Source organism: Amblyomma maculatum, chromosome 3, assembly GCF_055883805.1.
Source record: "Amblyomma maculatum isolate TAMU_Amacu chromosome 3, ASM5588380v1, whole genome shotgun sequence".
Lineage (NCBI taxonomy): Eukaryota > Metazoa > Arthropoda > Arachnida > Ixodida > Ixodidae > Amblyomma > Amblyomma maculatum.
Genome location: NC_139346.1, coordinates 35,304,663 through 35,310,950, shown reverse-complemented (window position 1 = coordinate 35,310,950; position 6,288 = coordinate 35,304,663).

Genomic DNA, 6,288 nt, shown 5'->3' with positions numbered 1-6,288 from the left:
ATATCAAGGTTTGGACCATATACGGCTCGGATGGAGACATAGAATCTACACTTCAAGAAGCGGCCACAGCTATATCTACCCACACGGAACAAATTGTCCTTGAATGCTCCCCGACAAAGTCAGCACTCTTTCTACTCCGGCCGCTGCGTGTTCCTACCGCCCCCATAACAATTTATCTGCACGATACTCCCATACCACAAACCCCCAACCTCCGCATTCTTGGTCTGAACTTACAGGACACGGGGAAAAACGACCTTACCCTGAAGGCACTAAAACAGTCTACTTACTCCGTCATCCATCGCATTCTTTACACCTCTCCTTACCTGAACCTCTCCTGTGCAGACAAAGATAAAATCAACGCCTTAATCCGCATGGCTACCAAAGCAGCGCTCAACCTACCGAAGACCACTAGCACGGACAGGCTCTTAAAACTAGAAATGCACAACAATATACAAGAACTTATAGAGGCACATCGGTACACACAGTACCTTCGGTTGGCTGGTACCAGGCAGAATCCACTCGGCCAGAGAAAACGAACGCGCTCCAAAGTGCGCCGCGCGGTGGTCGGGGCAACACAAGAAAAACGCATGCGCAGCCAGCCCCCGGGTAGCGAGAACAAGGGAATTGAGAAATCAAAGTAGAAAAAAATAAATAAGAACGCAGTTACCTTTGCTGGCTTCAGTGTCTTGACAGGGACGCCTTGGCGCAGATGAAAAAAATGTTGATATTCTTTTCTGTGACAAGGCAGAAGTGAATGACCACGGCGCTTCGTCTTATTCGACCTCGCTGCGTGCTGTTGGTTCGCCTGTGGTGTCTATCGTTGGGCCGAGGTTCCCGGGTCCTGGCTCGGAAGGCTGCTGCTGCGGAGTGATGATGAGAAGAGATGGGCTTCGAGGTAGAGGAGAGTAGGTGATCGGGGTTCGGGGGCACAGGCTTCAACGCAGTGGAACCATGAATAGCCGAGACGAAGAAGATGGAGTAGGAGCAGCCAGGGAGTAGAGGTAAAGAAATGCTTCATACAACTCTTTGCATAATGAAATATGTACAATTTGAAGGACGAAAAAGGAGCTCTCGGCGGAGACAATTTCTCCGTTCAAATGTGGTTGGTTATCCCGACTTCCCTAGCTGGGAAACAAAGTTCAATCTGTACAGTCCAATCAGCGGGGCACAAGCAAGGACTTGAGATGCTGCCCACTACGTAGGGTAGCGCTTGAGCCTCCTCGCAAATCTTTCGATGGCGAGGGCTAGCTTCTCCGATGTTGATGACGGTCTTGTGCATGCTGTCGGCGGAAATTTCCTTCACTAAGGTGAATTAGCCGGAGAAGTCGCCCGTTGGCAGAGGTCATTTCCCCGGCGTTACTTCTCAGAAGGTCACCCGCTTGCCTCAAGAAGTCGGCGAGCAGGGTCAGTTCTGATCGTCGATGCGCCTCCGAACTTTCAACAAAAGGTCAGGATCCCGTTGTCGCCGCCGTGGGCGCCAAGGAGGATTAAAGAGCAGGTCGTCTCAGTACCGAAAGAGGGGGGGGGGGATGGGCTTCGACGCTGTTTTGTTTCGTCTACCCCACTCGGCGGTCGCCGCGAGTTGATGCGACGAGACCGCACGTCATCCCAATGCCCTTGAAGCTTTGTGCTCGGAAGTGGCTCCTTGCTTTATGTGACTCCAGCTGCATGGGCGTTGCAATGAAATGTAGCCCAGTTCGTAATGTTCGTGCATAAATGTATTTTAATGATGTTGTAGGCAAAATCCAGAATGCTCTCCAGCGTCGGTGGTTGTTTTGGTCAGCGGTGCATGACAGTACGAAAATATTTTTGGGGGAAAGGGGGGGGGGTGCTGAAGCCCCATAAGCCCCCCCCCCCCTGTGGATCCGCCTCTGCTAACTACATCGCCATCGTCGCCGCCATTATCGCCATCATCACCGTCAGTTTAGAACAATGCAGACTGCAAAAGTGTGTGTGCTCAATTTGGCGAAGCTTGAGCGGAAAAAAAGGACAGCGACGTCGTGAGAGAGACCCAGATGAAAGCGCAAATGAGCTAACTCTTCCAACTAGTCCAAGAAACAGCCTTTCTGGACAGATGGTTCGAGCTACCGTGTTGCACGGGGTTCAAAACTGAAATGTCCCGTACACGTACAAAATCAGGGAAGCTTCGAGTTCGAAAACTGTGCAACCAGCATGTCTGTGCAAGACACAAAGACTCACTGCTGCCAGCCTACATGTCTGACTTTTCAAGAAAAATCTACAACGCCATAGCACCTCTCATAATCACTATTACTAACTACCATGACTACCGCCACTATCGTCATCAATATCATTATTTACCATTATAACAAACTACCACTACTACATCGCCATCATGATCGCCACTGTAATCATCACAATCACTAACTACCACCATTACTTAACTACCACTCACTAACTGCATCATATCGTCACCGCTATTTAATTACCACTATTACAACTATCATCACCTGCAGCTATCAGTTACTACTACTGTCACACATCACTGCTATCACCGATATTACTAACTGCCGCTATCACAACTATTAGTAATTGCGACTGCCACTAACTACACCATCCATACCATGGTCATAGTCACTATCATCGACTATCACTATTACCAACTACTATAATCACTGCCATGACTTCACTGTGGTGTGACCGTATCACGTCTTCCGCTATGGTGCTAGCGGTCGGCGCAGCATTCGCCATATGCGTGGTCGTGTGTGCGCGGGCGCCGCACCCAGCCGCAGTATTCAACTCGTTGTCATCCGCGGGATACGCCTTTCGCGTTTTGACGGAATTTCTGCGTGCGCCAGCGACATCCATGCGAGCGAGTGAATACACCCGTTGACTTCGTGGAACAAGACAAAAACAACGGTCTCGACAAAATGTTTGTGGAAACATCGGCTCGTACGACCGCGGTAACTTCGTCGAGGTGTACTACAGTACCACTGCTTCGCGTTGAATTCCCCGACATCGGTGCCTGCCTTGTGAAGTGCGGTCTTAAGTTTTGCGACAGGTGAAGAATTTAAAACGTACTAAACCATAAAAGTGTTTTAATTTTTGGCGAACGAGGCCAAGAACCACACGTGCATGAGGATGTCGATGGCCGGCGTGCCGTTTTTAAAGGTGAGCGTGTCTGTTCGCTTAGCTAACGCTGTCATCTCTTCCAAATTGCAAGTGACATGTTACAACTATATCAAGCGTTATCGCTGCACATCGCGTTGTTGCGAACCTAGGTTCCATAGGTTATGTGAATTTCAAGCAGAGCTACGTTGGCGATACTAGTTTGTAAAACATGCTTCTCTGGGTGTGCCGTTTATGCTACGGGCGCGTATCTCTTTTTTTTTTTCTTTTTTCATTTTTGCTCGGCCGTCTGTCGCCCAAATTAAGCAACTGCATTGATTCGCTTTACTACTGGAACAGCCTGTGAAAGCTTCCATCGGCAGCTTGCCGACTACTGCCACAAGAAATGTGCGTTTCGCGACCATGCCAGCTTTGGAATTGGGGTATTTAATGTGCTCGCTGTCTCTTCAAGATGTGTTCTGCCTCAGTGGCAGCTAGCAATGGGTTTAACGAGTTGCAAGTCACTTTACGCGCGATGGGCAGCCGGCCACTTTTACTGCCGAGCTGCTCGTTGCACGGGTGAATGCCAGGCAGTGTTATGTCCCGGAGCACGGAAATATCGCTGCAGACACTTTGCGCATAAAGGGATTCACAGCAAAACGTGCATGTGGAAGTATTAAATAAAACTTTACTGATTACTACAATTATACGGGGGACACCTGACAGCGAACCTGATACTGCGCGAGACGACGCTCGCCGATGCCTCCAGCGACCTCCGACATTGCAGACGAGGCGGGATGATGCTCGCGCCACCTGGTAGTACTGCCTCAGTGAATACCAATAGCATTTTTCCTGTATTCGTTTACTATCAGTAACTGTTATTCCCCGCCACGGTGGTGCAGTGGTTATGACGCTCGACTACTGCTTAGAAGGATGCGGGATCGAATTCCTGCCGCGGCGGCCGCTTTTCGATGGAGGTGAAAAGCAGGGCGCCCGTGTGCTGTGTTAGGCTGTGCCATGTCGGTGCACATTAAAGAACTTTAGGTGGTCGAAATTTCCTGATTTCCGGAGCCCTCCACCATGCCCATCTCTCAAAGCCTGAGGGGGTTGGCTTTGTGCTGGGAGCGAGCGGACGTATCTCACATGAGCTTCGTGATTTTCCAGCAAAATCCCTCGGCCGCTTTCGTTCACGAACTTCGCCCTGAACGTTCGTCTGATTTTAAAAAGAAGAAAAAGAAAGATTCGATGATTTTTTCGACCAAATTCTTTTGGCCGCAACAGCTGCGACAGCGAAGCCTAACAGCTGCTGCACATCAGCGCGTTCGCGCGCGGCGGCGAAGTCGCGTCCCGCTGAGCCCAGCTACGCCTTTGTTGTATTGCAGTAGTCAATCACTGACCCAGAGTCGAGATGTTACGCGCTAAGCGCCATGTCGCCGTCTGATCCTCCCTTATTATCACTCTCAGTACACGTGATACCTTACATAACATACATGTGACTGGAAGTCGAAGGCGCCTGGGAAGATGTGAAACGAAACAAACTTCCAGTTATATGCGCGACACAACATATTCTCCCCCTTTAAAAAATCGAAAACTGCAAGAATGATAGTCCTACTTCAAAACATAGTCCTTCAACCATGCAGGCGGTCGGGATACGCGAGAAGACCTCCATCTTGGTTGCTGGACAATTCATTTTCGTCTGAGTGTTCTGATGTTACCTATCCGTCTTCCAAACTCTTGGACTGTTCTGAGTCTTCATTCAGTTCTTGGAAAGTGGAAGAGCTTGGCTTTCTAGGAACACCCACAGGGAGAGAGGCTGACATGGGTTCCTGTTCACAACGCTTTGATCGGATCGATGTTTCGAGCATCCGATATAACTTGTATGTCTTCCATGTACGCTGATCTTCAAGGACAAATGAACTAGGCTCTTTCTGTCCCACAACCTTCAATGGCTTGCTGTAGGCCAGAGCACCCTTCTTAGCAATGAGAGGCTTTTTCACCCGCACAGAGTCACCATGAAAGGTTGGAGTCTTTGCACCCCTCTTTCTGTCAGTGTACTCCTTGCTGTGATGCTGTTTTACTCTAACTCGTTCCCTGAGCTTGGTCAATTCTTCTTCTGGGTTGGAGAAGAGCCTTGTACTCGGGCAACCAACGATATCTATCGTAGCCCTTGGAGTGCGACCATGTAGCAATACAGCTGGTGCAAGTTCCAGTGCTGCAAGTTGGACAAAGACCTTCAGTACTCTGTTGAAGCGTTCTACCTGTCCATTGCTCTGAAGATGGCAAACAGACGAGCAAGAGTGATTGATTCCCCGTTGCTGAAGGAAGTCTTCAAAAATCGCAGATGTAAGCTGAGGCCCATGGTCAGTCATTACTTCATCAGGAGGATATCCTTCGCGACTGAAAACAGCAGTTAGAAACTTGATTACACACTTCAAATTTCTACACAGAACAGACTTCTGGCTACTTGAAGTAGAAGTTAACCAAGGTCAGTGCAAACTTGTAACTTTCCTTTGCCCTTGTCAATGGTCCAACAATGCCCCGGTGCCAATTTCTGCCAAGCACGTCCTGCGAGTGGAATTGGCTGTAGTGTTACTACCGACGGTGTAGCAGATTTATCCGCAGCTTGGTAAATGTAGCAAGAGTGAATGGCTTCCTCCACCTGTTGATCCAGTCCTGGCCACCAGTACTGATTGCGCAGTCTCTGTTTCGTTCGTACAATGCCGGGGTGGCTTTAATGTGCAGCTGTCACTAGAGCTGATGTCAGTGATGGTGGGATGACCAATCGCTCCTCACGTAAAAGCAAGTCATCCACCACTGCTAACTCTTCCCGGGCATTGAAGAACGGCAGCAGCTCAGAGCTGAGGGAACGTTTGGCAGGCCATTCGGTCGTCACGTACCACATTGCACGTTGCAGCACCATGAGTCTGCTTGTAAAGCTTTCTGCAGTTCTTTAGTGATGTATGATGAAACCACGGAGACAATCTCTTCGCGTTCCTGTAATTCAGGCAGTGGTAAGCGTGGAAGTACTATCATGAGCAATATGAGCAAGAACACACGAGCGCGAGGCAGATAGCCTCGAAACCCACTTGGGGCGATACGGTGCGGCCGCTGTGGGAAACAAAAGAGAAAAGGCGCTGCGGTTCCGTTAACTGTTGTCACTCCCGCCTTACTAGCATTACCCGGTTATCAATTTGTAATCCCAATACCTGAAGTGTGTTCACC